We start from the raw sequence: 18,959 nt of genomic DNA on the forward strand, positions 1-18,959 counted from the left end.
TAGTTTTTGAGAAGAAATCATTATTCTCGTTACCTAAAACAACATTTTACAATCAAACTACTACTTATTAACGATGACTTAAAAAAACATATTGTATTGGTAGGAAGAGTTGATGAGAAGTTTGGCCACCCCTGCTATAGCGGATATAGCATCAGATTTTTCATTTATAACGAGAGACTGACTAACATCTATAGTCATGGATCAATTGGATAAGGATCATGGATCAGATGTTGAATCAGAGGAACTTGTATCAGAGGTGGAAGTGTTTAAGACATCGATGAAGGACCAATTCTCTGACCTGAACTCTTCGATGCTCTAAGGCATCTTTAACATTATTCTCAGATATTCTCTCGATACATTTTATCCTAACATCGAGACTGCGCTTGAGTTGGATCGTGCGAACTTGATTGAAAATTATCTGCATTCTATAATAAGCTAAGGCCGACTCAATGGCTTGGCAATTCATTCGAACGAGAAAGAATCGCTAAGACTTTGATTTTGATGCAATTTCAGACCATTTTGCTTTAACTAAAGCACGCACGAAGCTGGTAATGATATTTCTAGCCTTTTAAATACGAATAAACTGCTCATAGTGAACATTGGTATAAGCAAGTAGTTTTCCTCATATTTATACAAAATATCACAATCTCAAAATTAGTGAGAAAATCGATAAAAGTGGTACTTTTTGGGGCGCCATTTTCATCATTTGCCGGGGGCGCTGTCTACCCTCACTACGCCGCTATACGTAAGTACTGGATTCCCTAAATCAACGGAATTCTTCAAACTGTTCTCACCAGTACCCCTGCAAAACGTTGAAAAGATTCAGAACAAAGTGCCGGAAGAAGACAAGAGTTCCGGAATACATTGAGAAACAGATTTCGACGCTGAAATTCATAAAAAAATATTCTCGAAAATGTTCTGTTTTTGACGACAAAAGCTGGTTCCCTCTATCGAAGACACACATTTCCGGAAACGATTGATACTATTCCATGGGTAGTTATACTGCATCTTCGAACACAAAAATATGAGTCTAAACATAACTTTGAACAGAAAGTTATGCTGTACATTGCCATTTCCAGGAGAGCTATTTCTAAGCCATGGCTCAAGCCCTCGAGTTTGGTTATCAATCAAGATGTGTACCAGCACGGATGTTTGGAGAAAATTTTAATCCCGTTTCAAAAAAAAAAACATTAAGCGGGTGGACAATATGTGTTTTGATCGGATAAAGCGTCATAGAATCACGCCAAAAAACACAATCGTTCCTTAATACACATTTCCATATACTCATTCGATTACAAACGGATTACAAACAGTTGATCGGTAGAATCAAGAGATGCATTCGCAATGTTGACTTGAATGCGGTACAACGCTTCTGTTCCGACATCAAACGGAAGCTTTGCCGAACAGCCGATTGCGGACCGTTTTCAAATGGTCTCTTTTTTTTGACGTAGAACTACGTCTTGTATGAGGGGGGCCGAGTCAGAAAACAGGTCACGTTTTTATGAAATAAAGTGAACGTTAATAACTATTTTTGGCGCGAATGAATTTTGGCGATTCACGTACCAAACGAATCGGAGTTCCCTAAGATTTGTTTTTTATGCTATATAATTCAATCGCCTGGTGTGTAAACGATTTGAACTGATGAAAACTAGAAGCATTTCCATTTTACCATGCACTTATTCTGCTCATTTATGAGCTTCCCTACCCATGCCGTTAAAAACGAGCAGCTTATCGGCGAGCTACGAAGGGGAATGATCTAAAGTCTCCGTGAACAAAGTAAAGAAGAAGAAGATCGATCTCTTCCTAGCGCATAAATGTTGGACATCGCTGATGCAAACTTTTAGTATTGTTCTAGATACGACGCAACGAACATCGCTTGTTCTTCCTTGTTTTGCGTCATTACATGTCTTCGTTTCGGATTGAGCTGTGGACGCGACCAAATTACTTACTCGCTGATGTCTCTGACATTGCAATCATTACATCAAACTGACACCATTCCATTAAGATTCTGAGCTACACAATTGTGTGGGGAATCATCAAACTAGGCTATCACCGGCTCACCAAGAAAATAATTGTTCAGGAATTTCGTGAGTGGCTTGGTTTCGCCATGGAATGTAAATGTCGTTCTACAATTTTGTATGTGATTGGGTTCCGCCTGCCAGTAGCAAAACTTTTTCTCCACTAAGGATAACAGCTACGCTTATTTCGAGTGTGAGAGAGCGTTTCAGAAGCGTTTCTTTCGAGAATAGCGCAAAATGATGAGAAATGTTTATTTTCTTAGTCGCTTTAAGCCAACAATGTATGGCTCTGTATGCATGCTTTGTTGAACGCTTGTTTGGTGCTGATTGGTTTTCGTTATACGAACGATGTTCGATGTCGATGACGATGTCGTGTCTTGGACACAACTTGCTATATTTTTTTTCAAAAACGTTTATTAATCAGATTCAATTACTTATTATCTAACGTTTACAGAGTCAAATTTCACCTTGAAATATAACTTATTTTCTATATAATTAAGAACTGAATCAAGCCATAAAGAAAATAAATACCATATCCCTGCAGTCTGCAACAGGATAGAGTTCGCGACAAAAATTAAATATTAGTAAAATTGCGAACATGTCTGCAAATTTGGCATCCTTGCAAAAATGAAAAACAAATATCGAAATAATTCGAAGGGTTACAAAATGCACATATTTGCTAATTTCAAACCCGATCGGGATCAGGAATAGAGGTGTTTGAGAACAGTAAAGGCGAACCCGGGACTCTCGGATTACGACATCACCACGAAACACAACTCTAACCAAAGTACCATCCGGAGAGCCCGTATGCAAGAAGGTTATCGTAATTTACGTGCTTACGAGTAACCAAACAGGACGCTGAAGCAAAATGTTGTGATCAAAAGAGGCGCTCGAAAGTTGTACAACAAGGTATTGACGAAGTACGATGTATACATGCTGATGGATGTCGAAATATACGTGAAGATGGATTTTGGACAGCTACCAATACCAGTGGAGATGTCACCAGCAAATCTAGTTTCGTTTTCGCTAATAAATTAGCCAGAAAGTTTGGTAAGAGATTTGCAGTTGTAGAAAGAGAATCAAGGTTCTCGTCACAAACAAGACAATGGACTCGAAAATGTATCGGGAAGAGTGACTGCATAAACGACATAAACGATGAAATTTTAGCCAGATTTGACAAGCTGCCACGAGAGGTGCTTCAGTGGTTCCGTACAATAGGGCCGATTACATTGAAAAATACCTCAATCCTCCCAATTCTCCTTAACTCTGGTCAATCGATAAACATTGGGCAATTGTCAAGCCGAAATTGATGAAAGGTGGCAAAATGACTCGGAATGCTGAAGACGTGAAAAAGTCGTGGAATGAAATGACCGCTGAGGTTGACCAACAGATATTCCAATCTTTAATGGAGGGTATCAAAGGGAAAAGTCCAAAAAGTTCATCAAAAATATAACTAAAATATATAAATATAAATAAAATAAAATATAAATAAAAAAAATTCAATAGTTTTTCTGTGAAAGACAATAAATTATCTGCATTTCGATATGCAAATTTTTTTCTACACCTTTAACCACCCGATGTACAACCAGAGTTGCCAACCAATTTTTTAAAAAGCTGGGAAAATTCGAAAAAAAATACACCGGAGTCGCTTTTTACTCGGGGGATACGTGGCGCGTAAATTCCAAAATCCGCGTAAATTCCAAAATCCGCGTAAAAATAAACTGTGTAATTTTCAAAATCCGTGTAAAAATCTAACAAACAGTGAATTAGTAGTTTAAAATGCAACCCATACTCTAACAATTGATTACCTCAATTTTTTTGCATGCTACAATCATGCTATCTGTATCTTCTTTCAATTCTCAGCTACTAATCAGTGATACAATACAAACTTACTTCGTGAAATGTCACATCAATTAGCATATTGAGTTTTTACGCGGTTAATGCGAGCCGCGTTAAAAAGAACAGCGTAAATTTCGAAATCCGCGTTGAAAAAAACCGCGTAAATTCCGAAATCCGCGTAAAAAAACCGCGTAAATTCCGAAATCCGCGTAAAAATAAACCGCGTAAATTCCAAAAACCGCGTAAAAAAAGCCGCGAAAATAAAACCGCGTAAAAAGCGACTTCAGTATACTGGGAAAAACTGGAACAATTCGAAAAAACTGATAGAATCGATTTTTTTCTTAATTTTGTTTATATTAGCATTAAAAACTACGATATACAGTGACAATATAAGTAATTGGCATTTATAATTTACCTGTTATCATATGTTTTAACATTATACATTGTTATACATGTTGTTTTATTCTAACTTATCCTGATCTTAAAATATGATGTTTGACAATGTTGTTGGAAAATCAATAATAAAAATAACATTTCATATGCAATTCATATGACATATTCTGGAGATATATCCAACTTAATATAGTGATTAGCTTCTAATCGGACATACCGCACTAGAGCCGATTGTGGCCTATAATTAGACACATCAACAAATACAACACAAACGAAAAAAAAACAATGTGAGAAACAAGTAATCATTAGTACAGTGTGCAAAATACAAATTCTAGTTAAAATGAACAGTTAATAGTAATTAAGTAAATGACATGATTAATGTGTAAAAAATTTGGTTGTAACACCTTTATTGGGAAATGGTTGAAAAGACTCCTAAATAATATCTTAGAAACTCACACAAAGGTATATTTACAAAAATGTCCAATTAAAGATCAAATGAGCAATTGTTCGTTTTGCATGACAGACCTGTCCAATCAATGATTTTGAATACTCCCTTTTCGAAAACCAGTCGTGATTTGGATATGATGATATGATGATCAAAATTGAGATTTTGATATTGATGAGATTCGAGTCTGCGACCGGGTGATTTGGCGTGGAATTGCTTTTTATTCATCTTTATTATTTTTGATTTCTACATAATTTTTGGAAGCTAGAATTCCTCGCATAGTTTTTGTTCCTGTTCTACTTCCCAGTTTTGATTCGTTCAAGATGTATACTGAAAACTATCGCTCAACGATTGCCGAGGGATACGTCAGAATGAAGAATGGTGTAATCATATTTCCTATTTGGCAAAATAAATGTCATACCTTTTGGGGATAGAATTGTACCTCAAAAGAAACAAGCATATTGGCGTTCGTTTACACTGAAGTCCGGATCTTCTTAAATTCATTATCGATTTCTTGAAAATCACTTCGATCGCAAATATTTGGAAGATTTTGTAGTAGGGGAACAATTGACATAGGCCTCCTTTCAATGACAATAGTTGGATCAATTATCGCCATGTTGATGATTAATGGATCATTGAAATTAAAACGTTTTAGGATTTGATTGCATACTGTGATGTAAAATTGAAACAAGCTATGGTGCTGTGTGAAATTACATACTGACAAATATTAATTGGTAGCTCTGCGCAGTGGCGATATCGTAACCAATGAGGTACATCCTAGGAGCGATTATTGCTAGTTGAAAATATTAATTGGTCAACATTTCGACAACAGCGCCTACAGAAACATTTTTCAAACTGGTATAATTTTCCTGATCGAACAGAATATCAATAAAAGGGAGGCAAATTAGCGAGAAAACACCATACCATGTTTCTGTGTGCTTATACTAGATAGATAGATTAAGATATAGAAAGACGATAAACAAGTCTACAAGTTCTCGATGTGAGTGAAGCGGAGTAGAATTTTCACAAATCGTAGAACAGAATACAATTTTGGGGAGTAAAATACTTGAAAAGGCCGAAAAAATAAAAAGCTGGATAAAACTGTGAAAATTTAAAAAAACTGTAGATTTTTTGGCTTTGGCTGTTTCGCTGGCATGCTTAAAAAACTGGTAATACAGGTCGGACTCGATTGTCCGGAGACTCGATTATCCGGGATTCGATTCTCCGGAATTTTAGACTCCATTATCCGGAGTATTTTATTTTTGATTTTCGGAAATTTTGAATAATTTGTATAATAATTCTGTTCAAGCTTAGGTCAATAATAGACTCGGTACCCTAAATGATTTGCCTACGCTCACACTTTACCGCGCAGATCATTATTATCTCAAAAATCTAATCTGCATACGCACAAAGCAGATAATAGTTTTATAATCCCTTTTGTCACAGAACGAAACGAAAGACAGATAAAACTAGATACACCGATAGCTTCAGCCTCTTTCTACGTAGATAGTTCACAGAGTACGCATCAAAAATTATATCGTCGGTCAAATACAATTTCGAGCAAAGGAATTGAATAGTTTTTTCCATTACTTATCCGCGCCAACAGTGTCCCGTCCACAATCCGGTGAACCAGTCGAATTTAGTTAGTTTCCCTACATTTTTATGGTCCTTCGAGAAACCGGATATGTGTAATTAGTGGCCAAAACTGGCAAAAGTGAACTGTTGGAGTGCGAATATCACGGACTTTCACATCGGACTGTGAACATCTACATCACCCTACGCGTGCGGAAGTTTCATCGGCGTCGATTGGTCTATCGGCGATTACGGGTCCAGCTGAAAAAAGGATTTCTTCTGCATAGACTCAGGATCGGATTTCGGCAACTTATATCGAACGTGGAGCTCTCGGCCGTGGCAAACGGATTTCATCCTCCTTCGTAAAATTATAGCGTGGCTCGCTAGTAGCGTGAGTATTCAGAAAAGAAAGGTGCGAATAGAAATAAATCGATATAGTGCATGTGAGTTTCAATTGCTGGATTATATAAGAGTGATTTCATACAAAAAGTTGGAAATTCGAGAGGGTTAGTGATCTGAATAACGATAGAAACAAAATGGCGTCGTTACGTGAGCTCACCAAAGTTGAGCGTGGTTTCATCGATTCACTGAAGAATTTACAGAACTTCGTGAATGATTTTGATAATTCTCGTGATCATGTGAAAATTGAGTCTCGTTTGGAACATCTTGAGACATTATTCAAAAAGTTTCTTGATAATCGTGCAAAAATCGAAGCAATTCAGGAACAGGACTTAAGCCTGGTTGGTCAAACTAAGGACGAAAGAGAATCCGAAGTTATTAGAGACGTGGAATCGTCCAATAGAAAGACGCGCATTGAATTTGAAAATACGTATTTCGATATAAAGGATTTTTTCCTTTCTCTACGATTACAACCGACAGCTGTGACTGATCTTTCCCCTCCGCCTTCCCATTCAACCGTATCCCGTGTTCATCTTCCGGTCTTCAAAATCCCTTCTTTTGATGGTAGTGTGAAAGATTGGCTTAGTTTCCGGGATGCCTTCCAGAGTATGATCGATAAAGATGCATCGCTTACACCCGTTGACAAATTTAATTATCTGCTCTCTGTACTAACGAAGGAAGCAAAAACATTAGTTGAGTCGATCGAAGTAACAGTGTCAAATTATGAAGTCGCTTGGAAAATGCTACAAGAACGATTTGAGAACAAGAAAATTATCGCTAGAACTCTGATGGACGGTTTTTTGGATGCCGAACCCATCAGACGGGAATCTTACGATTCGTTAGTTACGTTGATAGATTCGTACGAACGCAACCTCCTCCAACTTAAGAAACTAGATCTTGATACTGATGGTTGGTCTTATATTTTGGCACACTTGTTGTATAAACGTTTGGATACAGAAACCCAAAGATACTGGGAGCGTCATCATAAATCTCGTGAGGTACCGCAATATCAAAATTTGTTGAAATTCCTTCGTGATCACCTGGCTACCCTACAACCTATAGCAGCGGCAAAGACTCGTGAACAAACTATCCGAAATGATACTCGCAGACTCTCAACGAAACAAAAATATGGATCGACACTCACAACTACAGCCACACAAAATAAATCTTGTCCACTATGTCAAAAACCATATCATTCTCCTTTCAAATGCGAATCCTTTGCTAAACTAAAGCCCGTCCAAAGGCACGAAATGGTGAAAAAGACTGGTCTTTGCCTAAATTGCCTCTCCTTCTCCCATATGGTGAAGGCTTGTCCCAGTTCAGCCTGTCGCGTTTGTGGACAAAAGCACCACACAATGCTGCACATGCGCTCCACTGATAGTAATTCCAACCGAGGACAAGAGATAGCTTCGTCACAATACGTTCCAATTACCACAACCCCTCGACCTCTACACTCATCGAACGCTCCAATCATATCGAACACACCTCACTCACAATCGCAAACCTTCGCTACTAGCCCAGTACCCCCAATCGTGTCACAATCACTTCCAGTGGGAGCCCACGCGCCGAATGCAGTTCGTGAAAATACATCCTCTTGTGGAAACGTTGTATTCCTGTCTACCGCAATAATCAAGATAGCAGATTCTCACGGCAACATTCATTTGGCCCGTGCTCTATTAGATAGCTGTTCCGAAAGAAATTTAATTAGCACACAACTGGCACAAAAGCTAATTCTTCATCGTCAAAACGATTCACTCTCTCTCCAAGGAGTTGGTCCAAGCATGATACATTCAAAGCAATCAGCCATGGTCAAGGTTTTGTCTCGTTACACCAACTTCGCAGTAGATTTGAAGTTCCATATTCTACCAGAATTCAAACCGATTATTCCGTCGAGTCGTTTATCGGTTTCACAATGGAAAATACCAACTTCCGTGGTCCTTGCCGATCCACGCTTCTTCGAACCCAGTCACATCGATGTTATAATAGGAGCTGAAATCTACCATCGTTTACTACTTGATGGCTTTATCGAACTTGATTCAGATTTGCCCATTTTAAAGGAAACCGTCTTCGGCTGGATTGTATCCGGCAAATGTAGCAACACTATCAGCTGCCATTCCGCTGTCACCATGGTATGCAGCAATGCGGATTTAGAAAAGCAGATGATGCGTTTCTGGGAGATTGAATCATGTCACTCCAACAACATTCTTTCTGTGGACGAACAGCAGTGTGAACAATATTTTGCAGAGACGACCACGCGTGATGCCAATGGTAGATTTGTTGTATCCCTACCGACGAAGAAAACTGTTTTATCGAAGCTTGGAAGTTCTCGAGAAATTTCACTACAGCGATTTCTCTCACTCGAACGTCGTTTGCACGCAAATCCCGAGTTAATGAAATCGTATACGGATTTTATTCGAGAATATATCGAATTGGGACACATGACCTTAATCGATCCTAACGCTGATTTATTGTCTTCTACTATTCAACCTTATCATATGCCACACCACTGTGTTGTACGACCTGAAAGTTCAACTACGAAACTGCGCGTTGTGTTTGACGCTTCCTGTCCGACGGATACTGGTGTATCGCTCAACGATGCCCTCATGGTCGGTCCAGTCGTACAAGACGACCTCTACAATATCATCCTTCGATTTCGACTCTCACGGTACGCTATAGTCGCCGATTTGGAAAAAATGTATCGGCAGATACTCATTCATCCAACAGACCGTCATCTCCTACGGATTTTATGGCGAAACAAGCCTAATGATCCTGTGGACACGTATGAACTTCGCACCGTTACGTATGGGACAGCGAGTGCCCCATTTTTAGCTACACGCTGCCTTCGGCAACTTGCGATGGAAAACGTCACCTCATACCCTACTGCGTGCGCTATACTCGATAAAAACTTTTATATCGATGACTTGCTTTGTGGAGTGGCATCAGAGCAAGAAGGCATCGTGCTTTATAAGCAGCTAACTGATATTCTTCGTAGTGCTGGTTTCAAGTTGCACAAATGGGCGTCAAACAGCACACATATTTTAGAGAGCATACCAGCCGAATTGAGAGAAAATCGCAATGTTTTTGAACTCGATTCGTCATCACCTGTAAAAACTTTAGGTCTACTGTGGCAGCCAGCAGGAGACGTCTTCCGGTTTAAAATACCCTCCTGGAATTATAACGCTGTAATCACCAAACGACTTGTGCTCTCGGACGCAGCACGCTTATTTGATCCCCTTGGGCTTGTGGGTCCAATTATAGTACGTTCGAAAATGTTTATGCAACAATTGTGGCAATCGAAAATATCTTGGGATTGTCAATTAGAAGACCAGCAACTACAGTTTTGGAAAGAGTTCCGAAACGATCTGCAATCTCTAGAAGGTTTTGCCGTTCCTCGCTGGGTAGTCCCATGTAGTCAACCATACGTCATTGAACTACACGGCTTCTGCGACGCTTCAGAGAGCGCGTATGGAGCTTGCATCTACCTTCGCTGCATCTCCGAGAGTGGATCAACTTGTGTACACCTCCTCACGGCTAAGTCGAAAGTTGCACCGAGGGCTCAAGGAAAAGGTCAAAAAAGAATTTATCTGCCTCGCCTCGAACTGTCATCCGCCCTCCTACTAACCCATTTGTATGAGAAGGTTAAGAGTGGTTTGAACCTCAACACACGTGACTTCTTCTGGTCAGATTCAATGATCGTCATCCATTGGCTAGCTGCATCGCCATCTCGTTGGAAGAGATTTGTAGGAAATCGCGTGGCGGAAATCCAGCAGATTACTGCCGCTGGAACTTGGGGCCATGTAGCCGGTTTTGAAAACCCTGCGGATGTAATATCCAGAGGCATGCTAGCTAGTCAACTGATCAAACACACTCTCTGGTGGAGAGGCCCACTTTGGTTGAGCACATCAAGTGAATTTCGACCAAATATTTTGCGTACTACCGACGATCAATTCGATAGTCAATTATTAGAAGAGAAACCATCGACTTCCCTAGTTTCAGTTTCTCCCAGCAATATATTCGAATTTAAATCAACGCTCACCGGGTTAATTCGATTAGTTGCTCATCTCCGCCGATTTGTGTTCAACACTAGATTAAGAAACCGAAGTACACGACAAGTTGGACCCTTATCGACTGCTGAATTGGACATTGCTCTACAACCTAGTACGAATCGCTCAAAATGAATCATTCGGAGAAGACATCCGCTCAATTCGCTCATCTACACAAGTTAAAACCACTTCCAAATTGAAATCGCTTTCACCCATTCTGAAAGATGACATTCTTCGAGCTCGTGGCCGTCTCAGTAATGCTTGCATCAACTACGATCAAAAACAACCAATGATTCTCGATCATGATCATCCTCTAACATTATTAATTGTTCGCCACTATCATATAAAATATCTACACGCTGGACCCCAACTGTTATGTGCAGCAGTTCGTTCAAGATTTTGGCCTCTTCGACTACGAAACATTGCCCGTAAAGTCGTGCACACCTGCGTCACTTGCTTTCGCAGCAAGCCTGAAGTTACCGAACAAATCATGGCGGATCTTCCACCAGCACGTGTAACCCCAACCATGCCATTCCTGAGAACAGGAATCGATTTTTGTGGACCACTATATTTGCGACCGCTTACCCGGAAACGTGCTCCAGAGAAGTGCTATGTTGCAGTTTTTGTCTGCATGTCAACGAAGGCGCTGCACTTCGAGTTAGTGGGCAATCTCTCCACAGACTCTTTCGTCGCAGCGCTCAAAAGATTTGCCGCCCGACGTGGCATACCACAAACAATTTTTTGCGACAATGCCACTAATTTTGTCGGCGCTAGACGATTATTGAACGAATTTTTGCAGTTATTCCGAACACAGCAAAGTCGAGATCAAGTTGTAAAACTGTGCTCAGACGAGGGCATAGAATTTCGATTCATTCCGCCAAGATCTCCTCATTTTGGGGGAATTTGGGAAGCTGCGGTGAAATCCCTAAAACATCACCTGTATCGCACTCTTAAAAACGCTTTAGTAACCGCCGAACAAATGGAAACATTACTGTGTCAAATCGAGGCGTGTTTAAACTCACGGCCTCTCACACAGCTTAGCAGTGACCCTCAGGATCTGAACGTCCTTACACCAGGACATTTCTTGGTGCATAGATCGCTAACCGCGATACCTGAACCGTCTTATGAGGAAATTTCATTGGGAAAGCTTTCACAGTGGCAAATAGTTCAGGAATTCCTTAGACGCATATGGCAACGATGGTCAACGGAGTATCTCGCCGACCTACAGCAACGAGCCAGATGGACCCGAAGACGCAACAACATCCAGATTGGTACCATGGTGTTGGTCAAGGAGGATCATCTCCCTCCAATGAAGTGGCGATACGGCCGTATCGTAGAAGTTTTCCCTGGCAACGACGGCTGTATACGTGTAGTCAACATCCGGACAAAAGATGGCATATTCAAACGAGCCATTACACGCATCTGTGTTCTCCCAATTCAGGACAATCTGCAGCGCAATGCAGAGTCATCATAGGTCCAGTTGTTCGCGGATCCAGAAAACAAGCATTGTTGGATGGGAGAGGGTCTTATGGCCCTCTCACATGCTAAGTATCCCTGTTCCATTCACTATATTTTGATTTGGTCTCGGCCTAAATACTATACATTGGCAGATGACGACACTATCCCGCAGACGAATCCACATCCAACCTGGCATCTCCTGTGAAGACGACCCGTGCAAGATCCGGCAGGAACCTTTCCCGACACCTCACCCCGCAGCCGTTGGAAGAAGCAATCCTGTCATCGAGTAACTAATATGTCAAACATGAAAACAGCGTAGATAGTTATTGTTTTCGCTCTCATCGCCATTATTCTTTTGCGAAAAATAACATTGAAATGAATTGAAATCAAATACCGACATGTATCTAGTAAGATTGATAGCCCCCACCATTAATACGCATGAAAAAAAAATTGTATTGAAATAGAATTTCAATGGTGGGCGGTATGTTCAAGCTTAGGTCAATAATAGACTCGGTACCCTAAATGATTTGCCTACGCTCACACTTTACCGCGCAGATCATTATTATCTCAAAAATCTAATCTGCATACGCACAAAGCAGATAATAGTTTTATAATCCCTTTTGTCACAGAACGAAACGAAAGACAGATAAAACTAGATACACCGATAGCTTCAGCCTCTTTCTACGTAGATAGTTCACAGAGTACGCATCAAAAATTATATCGTCGGTCAAATACAATTTCGAGCAAAGGAATTGAATAGTTTTTTCCATTACTTATCCGCGCCAACAGTGTCCCGTCCACAATCCGGTGAACCAGTCGAATTTAGTTAGTTTCCCTACAAATTCTATATTGAATAGCTAATATGGGTATCAAATGAAAGGGCTCGACTAGTAGAACAAAGTTATTTACGAAAAATGCAAATCTAAGATGGCGGCCACTACAAAATGGTGGATTACATATTTTCTTAGAACCCCATCAAAATGGGTATCTAATGAAAGAACTTGACTAGTAGAATACAGTTATTTATGAAAAATTCAAATTCAAAATGGCCACCACCACAAAATGGCGCTATATATATTTTTTTCACGACCCCATCAATATGGGTATCAAATGAAAGGGCTTGACTAGTAGAATACAGTTATTTATGAAAAATGCAAATCTAAGATGGCAGCCATTACAAAATGGCGGATTACCTATTTTCTCAGAACCCCATCAATATTGGTATCAAATGAAAAGGCTTGACTAGTAGAACACAGTTATTTATGAAAAATGCCCCAAAATGTATCAAAAGAAAGTTCTCGACTAGTAGAACATAGCAGATAATGAAAAATCCAATTTCAAGATGGCCGCAGTTGTCAAACAACTAATTACTTTCTGAGTGGTTTCACTCGCCTTAACCTGCTTTCATGTATGTTTGAATGTTTGTCGGGTTGTCCCACATTAATAGGAAATTGACCCCGTTCCTGTTGAATGATTGATCTGAAACTTGGAACATACATTTGATTCTACTGTCATTATAATACTGCGTATTTCATGATCTTGGAAAATTCAATTTGGCCGCCGCAAAAAAAAATGGCTGAATGGCTTGATTTGGAGAATACACTACACTATGAACAACATAAATTCGAAAAGGTCGCCGCCACAAAATGGTCGACTATGTATTTCTTGCAATCCCCTCAATATTGGTATCAAATGAAATGATTTGACTAACAGAATACAGTACAGGTCGGACTCGATTATATACAGACTCGATTATATGTAATTCGATTATATACAATTTTGGACTCGATTATACTCAGAGAGAATCTGGATAAATTATTTTTTTTCATGTGAGAAAGGTGTTTTCTGACTTTAAGGGGATGAATCAAAAATCAAATTCATCTTTTATTTTCAAAAAACGAAAGATACATACATGGATAATCGAGTCCGACCTGTATACTGGAGGGTTGCCAACTCTGTGTACAACTGATTTGCTGATTCCGGATTCTAAATGATTCAAGTTTTATGTAATTAACTGTTTCAGTAACGGGACTATGCGGGTTCGATTCCCGTTCTGGCCGTGAACTAGAACTTGAAACTCAGAAAACATTCAAGGCGTGTTATTGGAATAGAAATCTCAACTTATTACTAATAAAAATGACGCAAGCTATCAATACAACGTTCCCCTAAACATTAGTGCCACTAAAGAAGAAAAAGAAACTGCACGAATTCAGTTGTCTGCAAAAGCCGTGAAATGTACCTTATCTGTGAATCACAAGTGAATGGACCAAACAAAAAACAATATATTTGAGTATGAAATATCACCATTGTCAACGGGCATAAAACTAAAATTGTTCGATCGATATTTTACGAGACATCGATCACTGCAGCCATAATGTATCTTTTGTTCCCAAAAAGATATTTGCAACTTTATTCAGCAATCCACATCGGCATTAGACAGATATTAAAAAAGAGCGGAACGCTATCATAAACTACCATCTTGGTAGCTGATAAATAACCATACTATTTCCGGGATGGTTTTCCCGATCCAATCCCTCTCCTGGTCGTGTTTGAACGGCGCAAAATCACACAGGAAGTAGCACCAAACAGCGAGCACAACCCCGAGCTCTCTTTATTCATCTTGCACATTCATTTTCACAGATAGCATGCAGTACCGTTTTTAATATTTTCCTGTAACGAGCTGGGGTCCTCGTCCCCGTCCCCCGTTCAGTAGTTTTCTTTTATGTTTCACCACAAAGGCAGAAACTCCCAACGACGGACGACGACTATGGCGACGAGATGCGATCCCGTGCTCTTCTGTTGGCCTGGCCCGGTTTGGCTGATGGGATGTAATAGTGAAAAGGCTTTTCATACTAGTTCGAGTTCCTGTTCGAGCACAACCGCACTAAATGAAAACAGGTACCCCGGGTATCCACGTTCCTCATCTCCCTTCGCGTTTTTTTTTCCACTTTTGCTTGGTCTCGTCCAAAGAGACTTCAGCATCGCCAATGATAGCTTCATATTTCTCTACTACAAAATAGGATTGACTGAAATCAGTGATGGATCATCGTGGTGGCTCACGACGAGAGACGAAGCGCAGGCTGTGTTCTCTATATAAATAACACTACTTTCAGGGTTCAATTCGACGCGGAACGGTGCTCTTTGTGGCTTTGCCACAGTGAATATCTATGGGAGTCCCGAGAAACTACACTTTTCATCGCTTCGTTTTATAAATTATAAAACAAAATAGGAATAGCTACATACCAGATGTATGCGGCTTTTTTTCTACTATTGTGTGAGCAAGTCGTCCAACGTATGACGTTTTGCTTTTGACGATCCGGTCCGCTTTGTGTAGTATGCAAATTGAAGAAAGAGAATCTCTCGTTCGTATGTTACACAATTTTCTAACTTTTTATCAAAAACGTAGAATGAGAAATATGTTTCTTGTTTCTGTTCTACTTTTGAAGTCATATTCGCAACATCAAATTCAGTAAAAGTTAGATTCAACTCAATTCCGAAATCACTGCTTATTTCTACAGCAGCGCTCCTAGTGGTTTCTTTTGGAATGTTTTGACAGAAGTTTGGTTCGAAAGTCTATGAATCATTTGCATTAGTGGGAATAGTCGCTTTCGAACTATTGGGGCTTTGAATGAATTGAATTGACAACATAAAGTCTATGATTTCTATAGTGAAAATCAAACTGAAAATTCAGATACAGCGATCGTTCATTATTCGGGGTAGGATATTCCAAAGAATCTTCAATGTTTCGATTTTTTTTTTTTGAAACGTTGAGTTTCACGGATACTTCATAGAACATCAGTTTTCAAACCATATCACCTTATCGGGGAGAAAGGGGAAACACCCACCCAGAAGCTGTACACCCTCCTCCCCGGGGTGGGTTCATAATCCGCTTACGATTTTCCCCACTCATTTACGCGTTTGTTATCCTTTCCTCACTCAGATGCGGACGGCAGGCGCAAACCAATTTCGATTCCTGTGTCTATTTATACGATCAGCCAAAGCGTTGATTCGGCCGGCAGATTTTTCAACATATGGCTTTCATTGTGCGGCAGTTTTGCCAGCCATTGCCATTGTATTTATCCGTTTTTGTACATCGAAGAGAGCACATTTTCCACACTATTGTTATCGCTTTCTGCCACAACCAGCGTCAGTGGTGGCACCGGAACGGGACAGGAAGGGCAGGTAGCGACGGGGGAATGGGACGAGTGGGTCCATTGTTCGATTGGAAAAAGGATTATCGAAAAAAGGTAGAGAGACCGAGCAGCAACTGTTAGTCTGTGTGTGATACGGAATTTGTTTTTCCGTTTAAAAAATTGTATCAACGTTTTTGTTTCTCCCTTGTTGGTTGGCACTTTGATAAGCTTGACAGGGAAGGTGGAGGACAGATACTGGCGCTGCTGCAAACCTTTTGTTGTTATGTTCCGGAGAAATAATTTATGATATTTTTAATTTGTTTAAAATTTTCGCTCACTTCGAGCGTGAATTTTCGCTGAACAAGAGATTCAAAGTGAAAATAAACTTCGCCAAGATCAAAGACGGACCGGGAAATTGAAGGAATTTCATTATTACTCTCCGCTCGGAAACGTTTGCGTCTTGCGTGGGTTTGTCGAATGCTGCGAGACGAAAGTACAACAATTGAATTTCCATCTCATGCTCAGGGCTTTTAGAGGTTCGATTCAACATTGATTGAAAATCAACCTGTTTCGGTCTGAACCCGCAACAAGCGAGCTGGAGGTTAACAATCCTTTTTCGTTCTGTTTTTTTTTAAATAAACTATTCAACTATGTGTTTACTCTTTGACCAATTTCTATAAGACTACTAGCTGACCCGGCAAACGTTGTTCTGCCATATAAATTATTCTAGTAACAATATTTTGGTTGTTAAATGAACAATAACTAATGCATAAGTGTAGGTGTGTATGACTGTTTTTTGTTTTGTAATAAAGTTTGAATTGAAATAAAGAAAATTGGTGAAAAATACTTAGCAGAAGCGAAAGCAATTTTGCATTGTTAAAATATGAATAAAAAATATTCCTCAAAGCTGTTTAAATACCTTGGAAACTTAGTCTCAACCCTAACTTAACTTTTTCTCTATAAATTTCCTTGCATTTCCGGCAAAACTCTATCCATAATATAAAATCATTATCAGAGACAATTTTTGTTCAAGATTTTTGCCCACATTACACAGAACATATATTAGAGCCTATTTCAATTATTTTGGCAAAGTATTTCCATGTATAATTTTTGTTTTAAAAACATGTTTCTGTCATCCGAAAATTCGCTACCATATCTCCATTCACCAAAAAAGGAACACGAACTACAATGACATCTGTGTCAAATTGTGTGGCACATTTGTACAACCCGATTGGACTTGAGTTGAACGGATTACAGAATGCAATATTGCGAACCGTTCGGGTAATTCTAACTCGAGCAGATTTTAGAATACAGAAGAGTAGATGGGTATGGAATTCCCAAGGAAATTACACTGTAATGGAGCCCACTAAAAGCTTAATTTTTGTTTGAACACATATGATGTAATGTCACGACATTGCATGCGTTTTGGCCTGGCAATAGTGAAGACTGTGTCGGTGTTGCTCATGATAGCGTCTCGAAAGTGAATATATTATTTCTCACGCCCCTTCTGTTGATTGTGTCGTGATAATCGCAGTCGTTCACTCTCTGCATTTGCGTATGTGTCGACCATAAATTAATGACACAGCTCACTACATCGGATATTTTTTTTTTTTATCCAAAATATATATTTTTATTAAGGCTCATATGGCGTCAATCTGACGGGGCCAGGAGTTCAATATTTCGACAATGTTTGCCTTATAACTATGTTAGTAATATGTAACCGATTACTCGCGGTTGACTCGAGGTTAGTATTACAAGTGTTTTCGTAATTGTGATGTTGCTGTCTTCAATGCTCTGTACCTGTGCCCGACGCGGGATACTTCCTATTGGGATGCAGCTGACCATTAATCAGCAACGCCCCCCTAGTCTGTACCCCATATCTAGCGTGGTGCGTCTTCTCGAGTCGAGGAATCCAGGATAGAATGGTCACTAGCCGGCGCAAACATCAGCTCGTGTAGAGTTGTCATGAGCGGTACAACCTTTGGATCTTGTTGAATGATCAGTGGACTGCACAATCTTTGGCCCGTGTATCTGTAAAGAGTGTGTGTATGTATTGCCGCGACTAAGTGAAAGTTTATAGATCGGATAGGAGGGATATGAAACAGGGACACAACGAAGGAATCATCATTAAACGTTGACATCGGCGTTTCTGAGAAACAGGTATAGATGAAGCAGAAGATCAAGATCACGGCTACCTAAGATATCCCGGATGATGATGTTGTCCTAATCGCGTCTAATTTGCTTGTTTGCGTCGTCTCCTCTAACCACATGTTCAGAAAAAGTATTAACGTTCATAAAAGAATTTTTTTCTGACTTCTGTGGTTACACATATTCTAGAACTTGTCACTCAAATTAATGTATCTTGGCATAGGAATTCAGGTTATAAATCAAAATCAAAATTTCTCGTCACTATGCAGTCGTCTAACATAATTCCAGCTAAGTCTTCAAGAACATTGGATCTGCACACGTGCTAGTTGGTGCTTCTTCAGAATTGATGACAATAGAGTGATTGTGATTTTGCAATTCAACCATGTGTGATTTCAATAATTCATTGTGCTCATTCAAAAAGGCTCGCCGCCGGCCTGATTTTAGGTGAATTGAGATTACTGTGTGAATGAAAGTTCGATGAAGCGGACGTAACGCCATCTATCACTGACAA

At 39.7% G+C, this 18,959-nt stretch overlaps 1 protein-coding gene and 1 pseudogene across 1 annotated transcript in view; one reads left to right on the forward strand and one right to left on the reverse strand.

The window, feature by feature from the left end:
* Positions 1 to 18,959, reverse strand: part of LOC129765197 (coatomer subunit beta') — a 314,457-nt gene that overhangs the window by 123,078 nt on the left and 172,420 nt on the right. The window lies entirely within an intron of this gene.
* Positions 5,432 to 5,564, forward strand: LOC129772180 (U4 spliceosomal RNA; annotated as a pseudogene).

This window comes from Toxorhynchites rutilus, chromosome 2 (genome assembly GCF_029784135.1).
Source record: "Toxorhynchites rutilus septentrionalis strain SRP chromosome 2, ASM2978413v1, whole genome shotgun sequence".
NCBI lineage: Eukaryota > Metazoa > Arthropoda > Insecta > Diptera > Culicidae > Toxorhynchites > Toxorhynchites rutilus.